Below are 21,260 nucleotides of genomic sequence, written 5' to 3'. Positions count from 1 at the left end.
AGGTCCCGCCGGGGCGTAATAGTACAGGAACTCTGAATTGGAAAGGTTGCTAACTGTGGTGTTGCTTGTGATATGTGGGTGTTGACGGACCAGATTTCAGCAGAGGTGAATACGCATGTTCACGGAAGCGATGCATTACACGTTATGTTTCGGTGTCTTTGTGAAGAAGTGATTGTATGCCGAATGTTTCTCACTACATTTAAGTGGAGATATCAATTCCAACTGCAATAACGATCGGTTGTAAAAATAGAAGGATAATTCTTTGCATGCTGGCGAATGGATTGTCGTTCGGGGACATGAAAGGTGACAGGGGCAGAGAGCGACCGTATGTGTGTCAGGGTGGTTCGTTGATGATTGAGTGAGTGTGTCTGTGTGCGAGCTAATGATTGTGCAACGGTGAGCAGTGGCAGGCATGCAATGGTTCTTGGGGCGCAGAGCAAATTACAGGAGGGGAACTGGATGTGCTGGGGAATTAGCTCAAATGCAAGAGCACTCGCTTAGCATGCGAGAGTTAGCGAGATCGATGCTCGCGTTCTCCATTGACATTTTGTATTCAGAGGCACTCGTCTCATCAAATTGCTCTGAATGTTGGAATGCACAAAAGGTAGGGGTGGCGGAGATGGAGAGGAACGTGTCTCAGGCAAAGGAAAGACGGACATGTCGAAGGTGCGTTGAAATCAGGTAGGAGGAAAAGCTAGCTGGCAGCTGGTCTCTCAGTAATGCATGAGCTGCAGGCGACCATTCAGATAGCAATCAGTTCAGTGCTCAATAGGAATTAGCCCTGGACACGGGGCGAAATGAGAAAGATGAGTAGCCTTTGATTTTGACAAGCAAAGAAGATCAAAGAGCTGTGTTGGAGTCGCACCGAGAATGGTGTTAAGCTCGATGATGTGCGTCATCCGGTCGCCTGTGGCCCCTAGTGCTGGAAGGACTAGATATTGCAATTGGCAGGCCGTTGCTGTGGGTCGAGAGGCACCAGGATGAAAATCTGCATAATCATTGTCGGTAGGGGCCAACATCGCGAATCTTGTTGTCGCTTTTCCTTCGATAGCTCAGCTGGTAGAGCGGACGACTGTAGAGGAAATGGAGTCATCCTTAGGTCGCTGGTTCGAATCCGGCTCGAAGGATCGGGACTTCTTTTACTACGCCGATCATCAATTCCGTACTACAGAGCTTCTCGGTGGCACAAGACTGCAGTGCGAATTGCTCCGACTCGTGACGGGATAGAATACGGAGGCATCTAATCACATAACAGGCAAGGGCAGCAGATCACTGGATGACATTTCAGAGCGCTATGTCCTCACGCTTGCTGCTCCAACAGTACGACAACTCTCACTCGTCCGAAAGTAACACAAAGATAGAAATATTAGATTGGATATAATTAGATGATGAGGACACTCAGTCCTCGTTTACTGTAAGTTTAAAATACATGCGTTAAAAAATGATACAATGTTCCTCCGGTATGATATCACAGAAACACAGGACAGATTTGAACATCAGTCACTGAAAGTAAGCATGCAAGTACTGCAGGCAGTGAAGAAAGCTAATGTCATGCTGGCCTTCATAACAAGGGGAATTGAGTATAGGAGCAAAGAGTTCCTTCTGCAGCTGTACAGGGCCCTGGTGAGACTCCACCTGTAGTACTGTGTGCAGTTTTGGTCCCCAAATCTGAGGAAGGACAGTCTTGCTATTGAGGGAGTGCAAGGTAGGTTCACAAGATTAATTCTCGGGATGGCGGGACCGTCTTCTGTTGAAAGATTGGAGCGACTGGGCTTGTATACACTGGAATTTAGAAGGATGAGAGGGCATCTGATTGAAACAATAAGATTATTAAGGGATTGGACACGCTGCAGGTAGTAAGCATGTTCCCGCTGATGAATAAGTCCAGAACCAAAGACCACAGCTTAAGAATTAGGGGTAGGCCATTTCGAACGGAGTTGAAGAAGAAATTTTTCACCCAGAGAGCGGCGGATAAACGGAATGCTCTGCCCCAGAAGGCTGTGGAGTGCAAGTCTCTGAACGCTTTCAAGAAAGAGATGGATAGAGCTCTTAAAGATAGCGCTATCAAAGGTTATGGGGATAAGGCAGGAACTGGATACAGATTGTGGATGATCAGCCATGATGACAGCGAGTGGCTGTGCTGGCTCGAAGGGCGGAATGTTGTACTTCTGCACCTATTATCTATTGCCCATTGTCTATTGACCAAGACTAAAATTGACAAAAAACACACAATTCTACCAAATAGTGACAACAGTGCGAAGTAATACCGTAATTTGATAAGAGCAGACCATGGGCACCGAAAAAAAAGTTTCAAAGACCTGATGGCCTCATCATCTCACGCAACGGTAGAAGGAAGAAACTCCCCCTGCCGTGAGTTTCCAGCGCCGCGAAACTGCTGATACAGCGGTCTGGAAGCACCCGCCCACAGTCCTATTCTGAGTCCGTCCGAAAACTTCGATCTTCCGACCGGCCCTCCGACACCGAGCACCGAGTACCATCTCTGCCGAGCGCATCCACCCAGGTCCCGGCCGCAAAGCAACAGGCAAAGCCGAGGATTCAGGATATTCCCCTCCGGAGATTTCGGATCACACATTGCAGCGGCAGCGAAGCAGGACTTTCACAAGTTTCACCAGATGTTCCTCCGTGCTCACATGTCTGCCTCCATCAAATCAGAATTGTGCACGGCCTCCTACTGGACAGGTAACAGATAATCATCACCGGAGAGGCCGGGCGTAGCAAGTGTACAGAGGAAGGACTGACACAAAGGCCCAGATGGAACATCGGTGACCTCTTCGTTGGAAGACATTTAGCAATCAGTGTAGGTTGAGAGATTCCAAAATGCACGAGGAAGGGATGCCAGAATCTGAATTTCGGCTGATCGTTGGAGGGCATCGTTGAAAACGAAGGCAGCTGACGACACTGTTAACGACCTTATGTCGTTTCCATATATCCGCTGAGTTGCAATGAGGCTCAACTAATGTGGTGGCAGAAGTCGGGAGAAAAATCTCCATATTTCTGCAAGAGGTTTGAAGTGGGAGCTGTGAAACAGAAGAGGCAGATCTGCATTAAGTGTACAGGACCATGAAATTGGATCGTCCTGCACAAGCGAGCTCTTGGAACAGCAGGTTTGCAGTGTGCGTATGTCTGCAGTCTGTTGTCCCTCCTATCATCGACCCGGAGAGAAGCAAATCGTCCCGTGATGATGGAATTCAATCATTGAGCTGTTCAGCTGATTTGTCATTTGGCTGTACATTTCCAAAAGTGTCGGAGAATGCGGCAACGAAATAGGCAGGTATGGCGGATCCAAGATTGTTCCTTTGACAGCAGTGTAGATTTCCACCAGAATGTTGAGTCGTAGATGGAGATTTACAATCTGCCAGAAGAAATGAATGACGCGGCCATCTCCTTGGTTCATGATGTTCTGTTTCTGACACATGAGTTTCCGCCGGGGCGTAATGATCCAGGAAAGGTGAATGCGGAAATGATGCTAACTGTGGTGTTGTTGGTGATATGTGGGTATTGAGGGCCAGATTTCAGCTGAGGTGAATATGCATGTTTACGGAAGCGACGCATTACACGGAATGTTTCGGTGTCTCTGTGATGAAGTGATTGTACGCTGAATGTTTGTCGCTACGTTGAAGTGGAGATATCAATTCCATCTGCAATAACAATCGGTTGTAAAAATAGACAGAAGGATAATTCTTTGCATGCGATAGAATGAATTGTCGTTTGGGAACATGAAAGGTGACAGTGGCAGAGAGCGACCGTATGTGTGTCTGAGTGGTTGGTTGATGATTGAGTGAGTGTGTCTGTGTGTGAGCTGATGATTGCGCAAAGGTGAGCAGCGGCAAGCATGCAATGGTGCTTGTGGCGCAGACGAAATTACAGGAGGTGAATTGGATGTGCTGGGGAATTAGCTCAAATGGTAGAGCGCTCGCTTAGCATGCGAGAGGTAGCGAGATGGATGCTCGCATTCTCCATTGACGTTTTGTATCCAGAGGCACTCGTCTCATCAAGTTGCTGAGAAGTTTGAAATGTAGAGAAGATAGGTGTGGCGGAGAGAGATAGGATCGTGTCTCAGTAAAGGAAACGGGGAAATCTGCTGCCTTGAAAGCAGATACTAGGAAGAGCCAGCTGGCAGCTGGTGCTTCAGTAGTATATGAGCAGCAGGTGTCCATTCAGACAGAAATCAATTAAGTGGTCGAAAGGAAATTGCCCTAGACTCTGGGCGAAAAGAGAAAGCTGAGCAGCCTTTGATTTTGACAAGCAAAGAAGATCAAAGAGCCGTGTTGGAGGCGCACCGAGAATGGTGATAAGCTCGGTCATGTGCGTCATCCGGTCGCCTGTGGCCCCTAGTGCTGGAAGGACTAGATATTACAATTGGCAGGCTGTTGCTCTGGGTCGAAAGACACCAGGATGAAAATCTGTATAATCATTGTCGGTAGGAGCCAACGTGGCGAAGCTTGGTGTCGCTTTTCCTTCGATAGCTCAGTTGGTAGAGCGGAGGACTGTAGAGGAAATGGAGTCATCCTTAGGTCGCTGGTTCGAATCCGGCTCGAAGGATCGGGACTTTATTTTACTATGCCGATCATCAATTCCGTACTACAGAGCTTCTCGGTGGCACAAGACTGCAGTGCGAATTGCTCCGACTCGTGACGGGATAGAATACAGAGGCGTCTAATCACATAACAGGCAAGGCCAGTAGATCACTGGATCACATTTCAGAGCGCTATATCCTCACGCTTGCTGCTCTGACAGTACGACAACTCTCACTCGTCCTAAACTAACACAAACATAGAAATATTAGAGAGGATATAATTAGATGATGAGGACACTCAGTCCTCGCTTACTGTAATTTTAAAATGCATGCATTTAAAATGATACCATGTTCCTCAGGTATGATATCACAGAAACACAAAACAAACCAAGACTAAAAGCGACAAAAACTACATAATTCTACCATATAGTTAAGCAGTGCAAAGCAATACCGCAATTTGATAAGAGCAGACCATGGGCACGGAAAAAAAAGTCTCAAAGACCCGATTGCATCGTCACCTCACGCAGACGGTAGAAGGAAGAAAATCCCCCTGCCATGAGCTTCCAGCGGCTCGAACTTGCCGATGCAGTGTCCTGGAAGCAACCGACCACAGTCCAAAGTCTGAGTCCGTCCGAAAACTTCCAGCCACCGACCAGCGCTCCGACACCAAGCACCGAGCAACCTCTCTGCCGAAAGCTTCCACCCGGGCCCCGGCTGCCAAGCAACAGGCAAAACCGTGAATTCGGGGCATTTCCCTCCGGAGATATCCGATCACACAGTAGCCGCGGCAGTGAAGCAGGCATTTCCGAAGTTTCACCAGATGTTCCTCCGTGCATCACGTCTGCCTCCATCAATGCGGAATGGTGCACGGCCTCCTACCTGACAGATAACAGATATGCATCACCGGGGAGGCCGCGTGTAGCATGTGTAGAGAGGAAGAGACCGACACAAAGGCCCAGATGGAACATCGGTGACCTCTTCGTTGGAAGACATTTAGCAATCAGTCAAGGATGAGCGATTCCAAACTGCAGGAGCAAGGGATGCCAGAATCTGAATTTCGGCTGATCGTTGGAGGGCACCGTTGAAAGTGAAGGCAGCTGACGGCATTGCCATCGCCCTTATGTCGTTTCCATATATCCGTTGAGGTGGAATTCGGCTCATCTGTGGGTGGCGCAAGTCCGGAGCAAAATCTTCATATTTCTGCGAGTGATTTGAAGTGAGAGCTGTGAAACAGAAGAGTCAGATGTTCATTAGGTGTACAGCAACATGAAATTGGAGCGCCCTGCAGAAGCGAGCGCTTGGAACAGCAGGTTTGAAGTGTGCATATGTCTGCAGTGTTTTGTCCCTCCTATCAGCGTCCCGGAGAGAGGCAAATCGTCCATTGATGATGGAATTCAGTCATTGGGCTTTTCAGCTGATTTGTCATTTGGCTGTAGTTTTCCAAAACTGTCCGAGAATGCGGCAACGAAATAGACAGGAACGGCAGATCCGAGAATGCTCTGTTTGATAGCAGTGTAGAATTCCAGGACAATGTTGTGTCGCTGATGCAGTTTTACAATCTGCCAGAAGAAATGCATGACGCGGCCATTGCCTTGGTTCACGAAGATGTTCTGCTTCTGACACAAGAGTTCCCTCCGTGGCGTAATAATACAGTAAAGGTGAATGCGGGAAGGTTGCTAACATGGTGATAAGTTGGCGTTGAGGGGCCTGATTTCAGCTGAGGGGCATTTGCATGTTCACGGAAGCGACGCATTGCACGGTATGTTTCGGCGTCTCCATGAGGAAGTGATTTTACGCCGAATTTTTGTCGCTACTTTGAAGTCTAGATATCTGTTATAGTTCGGTCCGTGATGTCCATATTCCGGTTCCCGGTCCGGTTCATCGACCCTTGCTCCAGGTTTTCCATTCTACCCTGTTTCTGTCCTTGTTGAGCTAATTGAGGCAGCTGATTCTCGTTGGCGCTGGCTGCATACCTACCTTCAGAGACCAGGGCGTGGTTGCTGGATTGTTCTTGTCCTAACACATTGTATCCCTTCCACTGCCTTCTGTTTCCTCTCCTGAAGCCCTGCCCTGTCTTGCAGGAAGCGCTCTCCTTGTTTTGCTGGAAACGCTCGCCTTGTCTTGCTGGAAACCCTCACCTTCTCTTGCTGGAAACGCTCGCCTTGTCTTGCTGGAAACTATAGCCTCGTCATGCCTACAGTCTTGTACTGTAGCCACCCTGTTCCTAGCTCCCTTCCTAACCCTTGCCTCCGCCCAGGTAAGCCAGGCCGTCTTGCCGTTATCTGGGGTTGGTTCTGTCCCGTCCTGTCATTTGCCTCTGTTGGGTGGTGATCCGCGCCCTGCCCAGGAGGAACCTGCTAAGCCTCGCCTCAAGTCTGCAGCCTCCAGCCTTGCGTTGCCTCAAGTCTCCAGCCTCCAGCCTCGCCTTGCCTCAAGTCTGCGGCCTTCAGCCTCGACTCACCTCAAGTCTCCGGCCTCCAGTCTCCAGCCCCGCCTCGACTCAAGCTTCCTGACTCCAGTCTCCAGCCTCGCCACGCCTCAAGTCTCAAGTCTCAAGTCTCAGGTCCCGTCCCGCCTGCCTTCAAAGACTCGTCCTTGCCTGGTTCTGGGGCCGAGCCAGAGGCAAGACCCAGGTACTGGGTCTTTGTGCAGTCTCTGGCTCGGAGTCCAAGTTCGGGCTCCTAGCTCCCTTGTTCAGTCCTGTTCCAGGTTCCTGGTTTTCCTGTCCATGTCCTTGCCATCGCCCTGTATCCTAGTCCTGTCCCTAGTACTTCAGTGTCTGTGTCTTGTACTTGGGTCCGTTTCCAGCCCGTGCCCGTATGACAATATCAATTCCAACTGCCGTTACAATCGGTTGTAAAAATAGACAGAAGGATAATTCTTTTCATGCAGGAGAATGAATTGTCGTTTGGGAACATGAAAAGTGACAGTGGCAGAGAGCGACCGTATGTGTGTCTGAGTGGTTGGTCGATGATTGAGTGAGTGTGTCTGTGTGTGAGCTGCTGATTGTGCAACGGTATTCAGCGGCAGGCCTGCAATGGTGCTTGTGGTGCTGAGCAAATTACAGAAGGTGGATCGGATGTGCTGGGGAATTAGCTCAAATGGTAGAGCGCTCGCTTAACATGCGAGAGGTAGCGAGATGGATGGTCGCATTCTCCATTGACATTTTGTATCCAGAGGCACTCATCCGATTAAATTGCTCTGAAGTTTGGAATGCACAAAATATAGGGGTAGCAGAGAGGGACATGAACGTGTCTCAGTAAAAGGAAAGCGGGAAATGTCGTAGCTGTGCTGCGTTAAAGGCAGATACGAAGAAAAGCTAGCTGGCAGCTGGTGTTTCAGTAATGCATGAGCTGCAGGAGACCACTCAGACAGAAATGAGTAAAGTGGTCAAAAAGAAATTGCCCTGAACATTGGGCGAAATGAGAAAGCTGAGTGGCCTTTGGTTTTGTCAAGCAAGGAGGATCAAAGAGCTGTGTTGCAGTCGCACCGAGAATGCTGTTAAGCTCGATGCTGTGCGTCATCCGGTCGCCTGTGGCCCCTAGTGCTGGAAGGACTAGATATTACAATTGGCAGGCTGTTGCTCTGGGTCGAGAGACACCAGGATGAAAATCTGTATAATCATTGTCGGTAGGAGCCAACGTGGCGAAGCTTGGTGTCGCTTTTCCTTCGATAGCTCAGTTGGTAGAGCGGAGGACTGTAGAGGAAATGGAGTCATCCTTAGGTCGCTGGTTCGAATCCGGCTCGAAGGATCGTGACTTCTTTTACTACGCCGATCATCAATTCCGTACTACAGAGCTTCTCGGTGGCACAAGACTGCAGTCCGAATTGCTCCGAGTCGTGACGAGGTAGAATACAGAGGCATCTAATCACATAACAGGCAAGGCCAGCAGATCACTGGATGACATTTCAGAGCGCTATGTCCTCACGCTTGCTGCTCTGACAGTACGACAACTCTCACTCGTCCTAAAGTAACACAAAGATAGAAATATTAGATTGGATATAATTAGATGATGAGGACACTCAGTCCTCGTTTACTGTAAGTTTAAAATACATGCGTTAAAAAATGATACAATGTTCCTCCGGTATGATATCACAGAAACACAAGACAGATTTGAACATCAGTCACTGAAAGTAAGCATGCAAGTACAGCAGGCAGTGAAGAAAGCTAATGTCATGCTGGCTTTCATAACAAGGGGAATTGAGTATAGGAGCAAAGAGTTCCTTCTGCATCTGTACAGGGCCCTGGTGAGACCCCACCTGGAGTACTGTGTGCAGTTTTGGTCCCCAAATCTGAGGAAGGACAGTCTTGCTATTGAGGGAGTGCAAGGTAGGTTCACAAGATTAATTCTCGGGATGGCGGGACAGTAGTCTGTTGAACGATTGGAGCGACTGGGCTTGTATACACTGGAATTTAGAAGGATGAGAGGCCATCTGATTGAAACAATAAGATTATTAAGGGATTGGACACGCTGCAGGCAGGAAGCATGTTCCCGCTGATGAATGAGTCCAGAACCAAAGGCCACAGTTTAAGAATTAGGGGTAGGCCATTTCGAACGGAGTTGAAGAAGAAATTTTTCACCCAGAGAGTGGCGGATACACGGAATGCTCTGCTCCAGAAGGCTGTGGAGGGCAAGTCTCTGAATGCTTTCAAGAAAGAGATGGATAGAGCTCTTAAAGATAGCGCTATCAAAGGTTATGAGGATAAGGCAGGAACTGGATACGGATTGTGGATGATCAGCCATGATGACAGCGAATGGCTGTGCTGGCTCGAAGGGCGGAATGCTCTACTTCTGCACCTATTATCTATTGCCCATTGTCTATTGACCAAGACTAAAATTGACAAAAAACACACAATTCTACCAAATAGTTACAACAGTGCGAAGTAATACCGTAATTTGATAAGAGCAGACCATGGGCACCGAAAAAAAAGTTTCAAAGACCTGATGGCCTCATCATCTCACGCAGACGGTAGAAGGAAGAAACTCCCCCTGCCATGAGTTTCCAGCGCCGCGAAACTGCTGATACAGCGTTCTGGAAGCACCCGCCCACAGTCCTATTCTGAGTCCGTCCGAAAACTTCGATCTTCCGACCGGCCCTCCAACACCGAGCACCGAGTACCATCTCTGCCGAGCGTATCCACCCAGGTCCCTGCCGCAAAGCAACAGGCAAAGCCGAGGGTTCAGGATATTCCCCTCCGGAGATTTCGGATCACACATAGCAGCGGCAGCGAAGCAGGACTTTCGCAAGTTTCACCAGATGTTCCTCCGTGCTCACATGTCTGCCTCCATCAAATCAGAATTGTGCACGGCCTCCTACTTGACAGGTAACAGATAATCATCACCGGAGAGGCCGGGCGTAGCAAGTGCACAGAGGAAGGACTGACACAAAGGCCCAGATGGAACATCGGTGACCTCTTCGTTGGAAGACATTTAGCAATCAGTGTAGGTTGAGCGATTCCAAAATGCACGAGGAAGGGATGCCAGAATCTGAATACCGGCGCATCGTTGGAGGGCATCGTTGAAAACGAAGGCAGCTGACGACACTGTTAACGACCTTATGTCGTTTCCATGTATCCGCTGAGTTGCAATGAGGCTCAACTAATGTGGTGGCAGAAGTCGGGAGAAAAATCTCCATATTTCTGCAAAAGGTTTGAAGTGGGAGCTGTGAAACAGAAGAGGCAGATCTGCATTAAGTGTACAGGAGCATGAAATTGGATCGTCCTGCACAAGCGAGCTCATGGAACAGCAGGTTTCCAGTGTGCGTATGTCTGCAGTGTGTTGTCCCTCCTATTATCAACCCGGAGAGAAGTAAATCGTCCCGTGATGATGGAATTCAATCATTGAGCTGTTCAGCTGATTTGTCATTTGGCTGTACATTTCCAAAAGTGTCGGAGAATGCAGCAACGAAATAGGCAGGTATGGCGGATCCGAGATTGCTCCTTTGACAGCAGTGTAGATTTCCACCAGAATGTTGAGTCGTAGATGGAGATTTACAATCTGCCAGAAGACATGAATGACGCGGCCATCTCCTTGGTTCATGATGTTCTGCTTCTGACACATGAGTTTCCGCCGGGGCGTAATGATCCAGGAAAGGTGAATGCGGAAATGTTGCTAACTGTGGTGTTGTTGGTGATATGTGGGTATTGAGGGCCAGATTTCAGCTGAGGTGAATATTCATGTTCACGGAAGCGACGCATTACACGCAATGTTTCGGTGTCTCTGTGATGAAGTGATTGTACGCTGAATGTTTGTCGCTCCGTTGAAGTGGAGATATCAATTCCAACTGCAATAACAATCGGTTGTAAAAATAGACAAAAGGATAATTCTTTGCATGCTGGAGAATGAATTGTCGTTTGGGAACATGAAAGGTGACAGTGGCAGAGAGCGACCGTATGTGTGTCTGAGTGGTTGGTTGATGATTGAGTGAGTGTGTCTGTGTGTGAGCTGATGATTGCGCAAAGGTGAGCAGCGGCAAGCATGCAATGGTGCTTGTGGCGCAGACGAAATTACAGGAGGTGAATTGGATGTGCTGGGGAATTAGCTCAAATGGTAGAGCGCTCGCTTAGCATGCGAGAGGTAGCGAGATGGATGCTCGCATTCTCCATTGACGTTTTGTATCCAGAGGCACTCGTCTCATCAAGTTGCTGAGAAGTTTGGAATGTAGAGAAGATAGGTGTGGCGGAGAGAGATAGGATCGTGTCTCAGTAAAGGAAACGGGGAAATCTGCTGCCTTGAAAGCAGATACTAGGAAGAGCCAGCTGGCAGCTGGTGCTTCAGTAGTATATGAGCAGCAGGTGTCCATTCAGACAGAAATCAGTTAAGTGGTCGAAAGGAAATTGCCCTAGACTCTGGGCGAAAAGAGAAAGCTGAGCAGCCTTTGATTTTGAGAAGCAAAGAAGATCAAAGAGCTGTGTTGGAGGCGCACCGAGAATGGTGATAAGCTCGGTTATGTGCTTCATCCGGTCGCCTGTGGCCCCTAGTGCTGGAAGGACTAGATATTACATTTGGCAGGCTGTTGCTCTGGGTCGAACGACACCAGGATGAAAATCTGTATAATCATTGTCGGTAGGAGCCAGCGTGGCGAAGCTTGGAGTCGCTTGTCCTTCGATAGCTCAGTTGGTAGAGCGGAGGACTGTAGAGGAAATGGAGTCATCGTTAGGTCGCTGGTTCGAATCCGGCTCGATGGATCGGGACTTCTTTTACTACGCGGATCATCAATTCCGTACTACAGAGCCTCTCGGTGTCACAAGACTGCAGTCCGAATTGCTCCGAGTCGTGACGAGGTAGAATACAGAGGCATCTAATCACATAACAGGCAAGGCCAGCAGATCACTGGGTCACATTTCAGAGCGATATGTCCTCACGCTTGCTGCTCTGACAGTACAACAACTCTCACATGTCCTAAAGTTATACAAAGATACAAATATTAGATTGGATATAGTTAGATGATGAGGACACTCATTCCTCGCTTACTGTAATTTTAAAATGCAGTAGCAGCGGCAGCGAAGCAGGCATTCAGAAATTTCACCAGATGTTCCTCCGTGCTCTCACGTCTGCCTCCATCAAATCAGAATTGTGCACGACCTCCTACTTGACAGGTGACAGATATTCATCACCAGAGAGGCCGCGCGTAGCAAGTGTACTGAGGAAGAGACCGACACAAATTCCCAGATGGAACATCGGTGACCTCTTCGTTGGAAGACATTTAGCAATCAGTCCAGGATGAGCGATTCCAAACTGCACGAGCAAGGGATGCCAGAATCTGAATTTCGGCACATGGTTGGAGGGCACCGTTGAAAGCGAAAGCAGCTGACGACATTGTTATCGGCCTTATCTCGTTCCCGTATATCCGCTGAGGTGGAATTTGGCTCAACTGTGTGGTGGCACAAGTCGGGAGAAAAATCTTCACATTTCTGCAAGAGCTTTGAAGTGGGAGTTGTGAAACAGAAGAGGCAGATGTGAGTAAAATGTACAGGAGCATGAGATTTGAGCGCCCTGCTCAAGCGAGCTCTTGGAACAGCTGGTTTGCAGTGTGCGTATGACTGCAGTGTTTTGTCCCTGCTATCACCGGCCAGGAGAGAGGCAAATCGTCCAGTGATGATGAAATTCAGTCATTGAGCTTTTCAGGAGATTTAACATTTGCCTGTAGTTTTCCGAAATTGTCGGAGAAAGCGGCAACGAAATAGACAGGAAGGGCAGATCCGAGAATGTTCACTTTGATAGCAGCGTAGATTTCCAGCAGACTGTTGAGTGGTAGTTGGAGTTTTACAATCCAGAAGAAATGGATGACGCGGCCATCTCCTTTGTTCATGAAGAAGTCCTGCTTCTGACACATGAGTTCCCTCCGTGGCGTAATTATACAGGAAAGGTGAATGCGGGAAGGTTGCTAACAGTGGTGCTGTTGTTGATATGTGGGTGTTGAGGGGCCAGATTTCAGCTGAGGGGCATCTGCATGTTCACGAGAGCGACGCATTGCACGGTTTGTTTCGGTGTCTGCATGAGGAAGTGATTCTACATCGAATTTCTGTCGCTACTTTGAAGTCTAGATATATGTCACAGTCCGGTCCGTGAAATCCATTTTCCGGTTCACGGTCCGGTCCTTCGACCGTTGCTCCAGGTATTCCTTTCTACCCTGTTTCTATCCTTGTTGAGCTAACTGAGACAGCTGATGCTCGTTGGCGCTGGCTGCATAAATACCTCCAGAGACCAGGGCGTGGTTGCTGGATTGTTCTTGTACTTACTCCTTATATCCGTTGCTCTGCCTTCTGTTTCCTCGCCTGAAGCGCTGCCTTGTCTTGTTGGAAACCCTCGCTTTGTCTTGCTGGAAATCCGCGCCTTGTCTTGTTGGAAACGCTTGCCTTGGCTTGCTGGAAACCCTCGCCTCGTCATGCCTGCAGTCTTGTACTGGAGCCACCATGTTCCTATCTCCCTTCCTGTCCCTTTCCTCCGCCCAGGTAAGCCAGGCCGTCTTGCCGGTATCTGGGGTTGGTTCTGTCCCTTCCTGTCACTTGCCTACGTCGGGTGTTGATCCGCGCCCTGCCCAGGAGTAACGCGCCCTGCCCAGGAGGAGCCTGCCAAGCCTCGCCTCTAGCCTACAGCCTCGCCTCGCCTCAAGTCTCCTGCATCCAGTCTGCAGCCTCGCCTCGCCTCAGGTCTCCTGACTCCAGTCTCCAGCCTCGCCTCGCCTCTCCTCAAGTCTCAATTTTCAAGTCTCGTCCCGCCTGCTTGCCAAGCCGCGTCCTTGCGTGGTTCTGGGGCCGAGGTTCTTGTGCAGTCTCTGGCTCGGAGTCCAAGCCCGGGCTCCTAGCTCCCTTGTTCAGTCCTGTTCCAGGTTCCTAGTTTTCCTGTCCATGTCCTTGCCATCGCCCTGTATCCTAGTCCTGTCCCTAGTACTTCAGTGTCTGTGTCTTGCGCTTTTGTCCGTTTCCAACCGGTGCCCGTATGCCAATATCAATTCCAACTGCCGTCACAACCGGCTGTAGAAATAGACAGAAGTATAATTCTTTTCATGCAGGAGAATGAATTGTCATTTGGGGACATGAAAGGTGACAGTGGCAGAGAGCGACCGTATGTGTGTCTGAGTGGTTGGTTGATGGTTGAATGAGTGTGTCTGTGTGTGAGCTGCTGATTGTGCATTCGGTATTCAGCGGCAGGGATGCAATGGTGCTTGTGGCGCTGAGCAAATTACAGGAGGTGAACCGGATGTGCTGGGGAATTAGCTCAAATGGTAGAGCGTTCGCATAGCATGCGAGAGGTAGCGAGATCGATGCTCGCATTCTCCATTGACATTTTGTATCCAGAGGCACTCGTCTCATTAAATTGCTCTGAAGTTTGGAATGCACAAAATATAGGGACGGCGGAGAGGGACATGAACGTGTCTCAGTCAAAGGAAAGGGGGAAATCTGCTGCGTTGAAAGCAGATATGAGGAAAAGCCAGATTGCAGAGCTCCTTCTGCAGCTGTACAGGGCCCTGGTGAGACCACACCTGGAGTACTGTGTGCAGTTTTGTCCCCAGATCTGAGGAAGGACAGTCTTGGTATTGAGGGAGTGCAGCGTAGGTTCACAAGGTTAATTCCCGGGATGACGGGACAGTCATATGTTGAAAGATTGGAGCGACTGGGCTTGTATACACTGGAATTTAGAAGGATGAGAGGGCAGCTGATTGAAACATATAAGATTATTAAGGGATTGGACACGCTGCAGGCAGGAAGCATGTTCCCGCTGATGGGTGAGTCGAAAACCAAAGACCACAGTTTAAGAATTAGGGGTAGGCCATTTAGAACGGAGTTGATGAAGAAATTTTTCACCCAGAGAGTGGTTGATACATGGAATGCTCTGCCCCAGATGGCAGTGGAGGCCAAGTCTCTGAATGCTTTCAAGAAAGAGATGGATAGAGCTCTTAAAGATAGCGCTATCAAAGGTTATGGGGATAAGACAGGAACTGGATGCAGATTGTGGATGATCAGCCATGATGACAGTGAATGGCGGTGCTGGCTCGAATGGCGGAATGCTCTACTTCTGCACCTATGATCTATTGCCCATTGTCTATTGACCAAGACTAAAATTGGCAAAAAACACATAATGCTACCAAACAGTTACAACAGTGCAAAGTAATACCGTAATTTGATAAGAGCAGACCATGGGCATCGAAAAAAAAATTTCAAAGACCTGATGGCCTCATCATCTCACGCAGACTGTAGAAGGAAGAAACTCCCCCTGCCATGAGTTTCCAGCGCCGCGAACCTGCTGATAGAGCGTCCTGGAAGCACCCGCCCACAGTCTTATTCTGAGTCCGTCCGAAAACTTCGATCTTCCGACCGGCCCTCCGACACCGAGCACCGAGTACCATCTCTGCCGAGCGCATCCACCCAGGTACCGGCCGCTAAGCAACAGGCAAAGCCGAGGATTCAGGATATACCCCTCCGGAGATTTCAGATCACACATCGCAGCGGCAGCGAAGCAGGCATTTCAGAAGTTTCACCAGACGTTCCTCCGTGCACTCACGTCTGCCTCCATCAAATCAGAATTGTGCACGGCCTCCTACTTGACAGGTAACAGATATTCATCACCGGAAAGGCCGGGCGTAGCAAGTGTACAGAGGAAGAGACCCACACAAAGGCCCAGATGGAACATCGGTGACCTCTTCGTTGGAAGACATTTAGCAATCAGTCTAGGTTGAGCGATTCCAAACTGCACGAGGAAGGGATGCCAGAATCTGAATTCCGGCGCATCGTTGGAGGGCGCCGTTGAAAACGAAGGCAGCTGACGACATTGTTAACGACCTTATGTCGTTTCCATATACCTGCTGAGTTGCAATGTGGCTGATCTAATGTGGTGGCACAAGTCGGGAGAAAAATTTCCATATTTCTGCAGGAGGTTTGATGTGGGAGCTGTGAAACAGAAGAGGCAGATCTGCATTAACTGTACAGGAGCATGAAATTGAATCGTCTTGCACAAGCGTGCTCTTGGAACAGCAGGTTTGCAGTGTGCGTATGTCTGCAGTGTGTTGTCCCTCCTATCATCGACCCGGAGAGAAGCAAATCGTCCCGTGATGATGGAATTCAGTCATTGCGCTGTTCATCTGATTTGTTATTTGGCTGTACATTTCCAAAAGTGTCGGAGAATGCGGCAACGAAATAGGCAGGTATGGCGGATCCGAGATTGCTCCTTTGAGTGCAGTGTAGAGTTCCAACAGAACGTTGAGTCGTAGATGGAGATTTACAATCTGCCAGAAGAAATGAATGAAGCTGCCATCTCCTTGGTTCATGAAGATGTTCTGCTTCTGACACATGAGTTCCCGCCGGGGCGTAATGATCCAGGAAAGGTGAATGCGGAAATGTTGCTAACTGTGGTGTTGTTGGTGATATGTGGGTATTCAGCGCCAGATTTCAGATGACGTGAATATGCATGTTCACGGAAGCGACGCATTACCCGGTATGTTTCGGTGTCTCTGTGAGGAAGTGATTGTACGCCGAATGTTTGTCGCTGCATTGAAGTGGAGATATCAATTCCAACTGCAATAACAATCGGTTGTGAAAATAGAAGGATAATTCTTTGCATGCGATAGAATGAATTGACGTTGGGGAACATGAAAGGTGACCGTGGCAGAGAGCGACCGGATCGCTGGAGGGCACCGTTGAAAGCGAAGTCAGCTGACGACATTGCTATCGGCCTTATGTCGTTTCCATACATCCGCTGAGGCGCACATCGGCTCATCTATGTGGTGACACAAGTCGGGAGAAAATTCTTCATATTTCTGCAAGAGATGTGAAGTGGGGACTGTGAAACAGAAGAGGCAGATGTGTATTAAGTGTGGAGGAACATGAAATTGGAGCGCCCTGCACAAGCGAGCTCTTGCAAGAGCTGGTTTGTCGTGTGCGTATGTCTGCAGTGTGTTGTGCCTCCTATTATCGACCCGGAGAGAAGCAAATCGTCCCGTGATGATGGAATTCAGTCATTGAGCTGTTCAGCTGATTTGTCATTTGGCTGTAGTTTTACAAAAGTGTCGGAGAATGCGGCAACGAAATAGACAGGAACGGCAGATCCGAGAATGCTCACTTTGATAGCAGTGTAGAAATCCAGCAGAATGTTGAGTCGGTGATGGAGCTTTACAACCTGCCAGAAGAAATGGATGACGCGGAGAACTCCTTGGTTCATGATGAAGTTCTGCTTCTGACACATGAGGTCCCGCCGGCGCCAAATAGTACAGGAACTCTGAATTGGAAAGGTTGCCAACTGTGGTGTTGCTTGTGATATGTGGGTGTTGACGGGCCAGATTTCAGCAGAGGTGAATACGCATGTTCACGGAAGCGATGCATTACACGTTATGTTTCGGTGTCTCTGTGAGGAAGTGATTGTATGCCGAATGTTTGTCACTGCATTTAAGTGGAGATATCAATTCCAACTGCGAGAACAATCGGTTGTAAAAATAGAAGGATAATTCTTTGCATGCTGGAGAATGAATTGTCGTTAGTGGACATGAAAGGTGACAGGGGCAGAGAGCGACCGTATGTGTGTCTGAGTGGTTGGTTGATGATTGAGTGAGTGTGTCTGTGTGTGAGCTGATGATTGTGCAACGGTGAGCAGTGGCAGGCATGCAATGGTGCTTGTGGCGCAGAGCAAATTACAGGAGCGGTACTGGATGTGCTGGGGAATTAGCTCAAGTGGTAGAGCGCTCGCTTAGCATGCGAGAGGTAGCGAGATCGATGCTCGCATTCTCCATTGACATTTTGTATTCAGAGGCACTCGTCTCATCAAATTGCTCTGAATATTGGAATGCACAAAAGGTAGGGGTGGCGAGATGGAGAGGAACGTGTTTCTCAGGCAAAGGAAAGACGGGCATGTCGAAGGTCTGCTGCGTTGAAGGCAGGTAGGAGGAAAAGCTAGCTGGCAGCTGGTATTTCAGTAATGCATGAGCTGCAGGCGACCATTCAGATAGCAATCAGTTCAGTGGTCAAAAGGAATTTGCCCTGGATACGGGGCGAAATGAGAAAGCTGAGTAGCCTTTGATGTTGACAAGCAAAGAAGATCAAAGAGCTGTGTTGGAGTCGCACCGAGAATGGTGATAAGCTCGGTCATGTGCGTCATCCGGTCGCCTGTGGCCCCTAGTGCTGGAAGGACTAGATATTACATTTAGCAGGCTGTTGCTCTGGGTCGAAAGACACCAGGATGAAAATCTGTATAAACTTTGTCGGTAGGAGCCAGCGTGGCGAAGCTTGGTGTCGCTTTTCCTTCAAGAACTCAGTTGGTAGAGCGGAGGACTGTACAGGAAATGGAGTCATCCTTAGGTCACTGGTTCGAATCTGGATCGAAGGAGCGGGACTTCTTTTACTACGCCGATCATCAATTCCGTACTACAGAGCTTCTCGGTGGCACAAGACTGCAGTCCGAATTGCTCCGACTCGTGACGGGAGAGAATACAGAGGCATCTAATCACATAACAGGCAAGGGCAGCAGATCACTGGGTCACATTTCAGAGCGCTATGTCCTCACGCTTGCTGCTCTGACAGTACGACTACTCTCACTCGTCCTAAAGTTACACAAAGATAGAAATATTAGATTGGATATAATTAGATGATGAGGACACTCAGTCCTCGCTTACTGTAATTTTAAAATGCATGCGTTATAAATTATACCATGTTCCTCAGGTATGATATCACAGAAACACAAAACAGACCAAGACTAAAAGTGACAAAAAACACATAATTCTACCATATAGTTAAGCAGTGCAAAGCAATACCGGAATTTGATAAGAGCAGACCATGGGCACGGAAAAAAAAGTCTCAAAGACCCGATTGCTTCGTCATCTCACGCAGACGGTAGAAGGAAGAAAATCCCCGTGCCATGAGCTTCCAGCGGCTCGAACTTGCCGATGCAGCGTCCTGGAAGCAACCGACCACAGTCGAAAGTCTGAGTCCGTCCGAAAACTGCCAGTCTCCGACCAGCGCTCCGACACCGAGCACCGAGCACCGAGCAACCTCTCTGCCGAACGCTTCCACCCGGGCCGCGGCCGCCAAGCAACAGGCAAAGCCCTGAATTCGAGGCTTTCCCACCGGAGATTTCCGATCACAAAGTAGCCGCGGCAGCGAAGCAGGCATTTCCGAAGTCTCACCAGATGTTCCTCCGTGCATCACGTCTGCCTCCATCAATACGGAATTGTGCACCGCCTCCTTCTTGACAGATAACAGATATGCATCACCGGAGAGGCCGCGTGTAGCAAGTGTAGAGAGGAAGAGACCGACACAAGGGCCCAGATGGAACATCGGTGACCTCTTCGTTGGAAGACATTTAGCAATCAGTCTAGGATGAGCGATTCCAAACTGCACGAGGGAGGGATGTCAGAATCTGAATTTCGGCTGATCGTTGGAGGGCACCGTTGATACCGAAGGCAGCTGACGACATTGTTATCGCCCTTATGTCGTTTCCATATATCCGTTGAGGTGGAATTCGGCTCCTCTGTGCGGTGGCGCAAGTCCGGAGCAAAATCTTCATATTTCTGCGAGTGATTTGAAGGGAGAGCTGTGAAACAGAAGAGTCAGATGTGAATTAGGTATACAGCAACATGAAATTGGAGCGGCCTGCAGAAGCGAGCTCCTGGAACAGCGGGTTTGCAGTATGCATATGTCTGCAGTGTTTTGTCCCTCCTATCATCGTCACGGAGAGAGGCAAATCGTCCATTGATGATGGAATTCAGTCATTGAGCTTTTCAGCTGATTTGTCATTTGGCTGTAGTTTTCCAAAATTGTTGGAGAATGCGGCAACGAAATAGACAGGAACGGCAGATCCGAGAATGCTCTGTTTGATAGCAGTGTAGAATTCCAGCAGAATGTTGTGTCGTTGATGCAGTTTTACAATCTCCTAGAAGAAATGGAATTTGCGGCCATTGCTTTGGTTCATGAAGATGTTCTGCTTCTGACACATGAGTTCCCTCCGTGGCGTAATAATACAGGAAAGCTGAATGCGCGAAGGTTGCTAACAGTGGTGCTCTTGGTGATATGTTGGTGTTGAGGGGCCTGATTTCAGCTGAAGGGCATCTGCATGTTCACGGTAACGACGCATTACACGGTATGTTTCGGTGTCTCCATGAGGAAGTGATTTTACGCCGAATTTTTGTCGCTACTTTGAAGTCTAGATATCTGTTATAGTTCGGTCCGTGATGGCCATATTCCGGTTCCCGGTCCGGTTCATCGACCCTTGCTCCAGGTTTCCTTTCTACCCTGTTTCTGTCCTTGTTCAGCTAATTGAGGCAGCTGATTCTCGTTGGGGTTGGCTGCATTAATAGCTTCAGAGACCAGGGCGTGTTTGCTGGATTGTTGTTGTCCTAACACCTTGTATCCCTTCCACTGCCTTCTGTTTCCTCTGTTGAAGCCCTGCCCTGTCTTGCTGGAAACTCTCACCTTCTCTTGCTGGAAACGCTCGCCTTGTCTTGCTGGAAACGCTCCCCTTGTCTTGCTGGAAACGCTCGCCTTGGCTTGCTGGAAACTATCGCCTTGATATGCCTGCAGTCTTGTACTGTAGCCACCCTGTTCCTAGCTCCCTTCCTATCCCTTGCCTCCGCCCAGGTAAGCCAGGCCGTCTTGCCGTTAGCTGGAGTTGGTTCTGACCCGTCCTGTCATTTGCCTCTGTTGGGTGGTGATCAGCGCCCTGCTCAGGAGGAAACTGCTAAGCCTCGCCTCAAGTCTGCAGCCTCCAGCCTCGCCTTGCCTCAAGTCTCCGGCCTTCAGCCTCGCTTTTCCTCAAGTCTCCGGCCTCCAGCCTCGACTCGCCTCAAGTTTCCGGCCTCCAGCCTCGCCTCGCCTCGAGTCTCCGGCCTCCAGCCTCGCCTCGCCTCAAGTTTCCTGACTCCAGTCTCCAGCCTCGCCTCGCCACAAGTTTCCTGATTCCAGTCTCCAGCCTCGCCTCGCCTCAAGACTCAAGTCTCAAGTCTCAGGTCTCGACCTGCCTGCCTGCCAAGACTCGTCCTTGCCTGGTTCTGGGGACGAGCCAGAGGCAAGACCCAGATACTGGGTCCTTGTGCAGTCTCTGGCTCGGAGTCCAAGCTCGGGCTCCTAGCTCCCTTGTTCACTACTGTTCCAGGTTCCTGGTTTTCCTGTCCATTTCCTTGCCATCGCCCTGCATGCTAGTCCTGTCCCTAGTTCTTCAGTGTCTGTGTCTTGCACTTGGGTCCGTTTCCAGCCCGTGCCCGTATAACAATATCAATTCCCACTGCCGTTACAATCGGT

At 49.3% G+C, this 21,260-nt stretch overlaps 5 non-coding genes across 5 annotated transcripts; all 5 read left to right on the top strand.

Annotated features, from left to right (window-relative positions):
* Nucleotides 1-1,041: 1,041 nt before the first annotated feature.
* On the top strand, nucleotides 1,042-1,127 carry trnay-gua (transfer RNA tyrosine (anticodon GUA)). The gene is given in 2 exon segments: nucleotides 1,042-1,078; nucleotides 1,092-1,127. It is a non-coding gene; the product is annotated as a tRNA-Tyr (tRNA).
* A 3,350-nt stretch (nucleotides 1,128-4,477) lies between these two features.
* trnay-gua (transfer RNA tyrosine (anticodon GUA)) lies at nucleotides 4,478-4,563 on the top strand. The gene is given in 2 exon segments: nucleotides 4,478-4,514; nucleotides 4,528-4,563. It is a non-coding gene; the product is annotated as a tRNA-Tyr (tRNA).
* A 3,640-nt stretch (nucleotides 4,564-8,203) lies between these two features.
* On the top strand, nucleotides 8,204-8,289 carry trnay-gua (transfer RNA tyrosine (anticodon GUA)). The gene is given in 2 exon segments: nucleotides 8,204-8,240; nucleotides 8,254-8,289. It is a non-coding gene; the product is annotated as a tRNA-Tyr (tRNA).
* Nucleotides 8,290-11,640: 3,351 nt separating this feature from the next.
* trnay-gua (transfer RNA tyrosine (anticodon GUA)) lies at nucleotides 11,641-11,726 on the top strand. Its single transcript is given in 2 exon segments — nucleotides 11,641-11,677; nucleotides 11,691-11,726. It is a non-coding gene; the product is annotated as a tRNA-Tyr (tRNA).
* A 5,961-nt stretch (nucleotides 11,727-17,687) lies between these two features.
* Nucleotides 17,688-17,760, top strand: trnaa-agc (transfer RNA alanine (anticodon AGC)). Its single transcript has one exon. It is a non-coding gene; the product is annotated as a tRNA-Ala (tRNA).
* The last annotated feature ends 3,500 nt before the right edge of the window (nucleotides 17,761-21,260 follow it).

Source organism: Mobula birostris, chromosome 1 (genome assembly GCF_030028105.1).
Source record: "Mobula birostris isolate sMobBir1 chromosome 1, sMobBir1.hap1, whole genome shotgun sequence".
Taxonomy (NCBI): domain Eukaryota; kingdom Metazoa; phylum Chordata; class Chondrichthyes; order Myliobatiformes; family Myliobatidae; genus Mobula; species Mobula birostris.
This window is presented reverse-complemented; position numbering and strand designations above follow the sequence as displayed.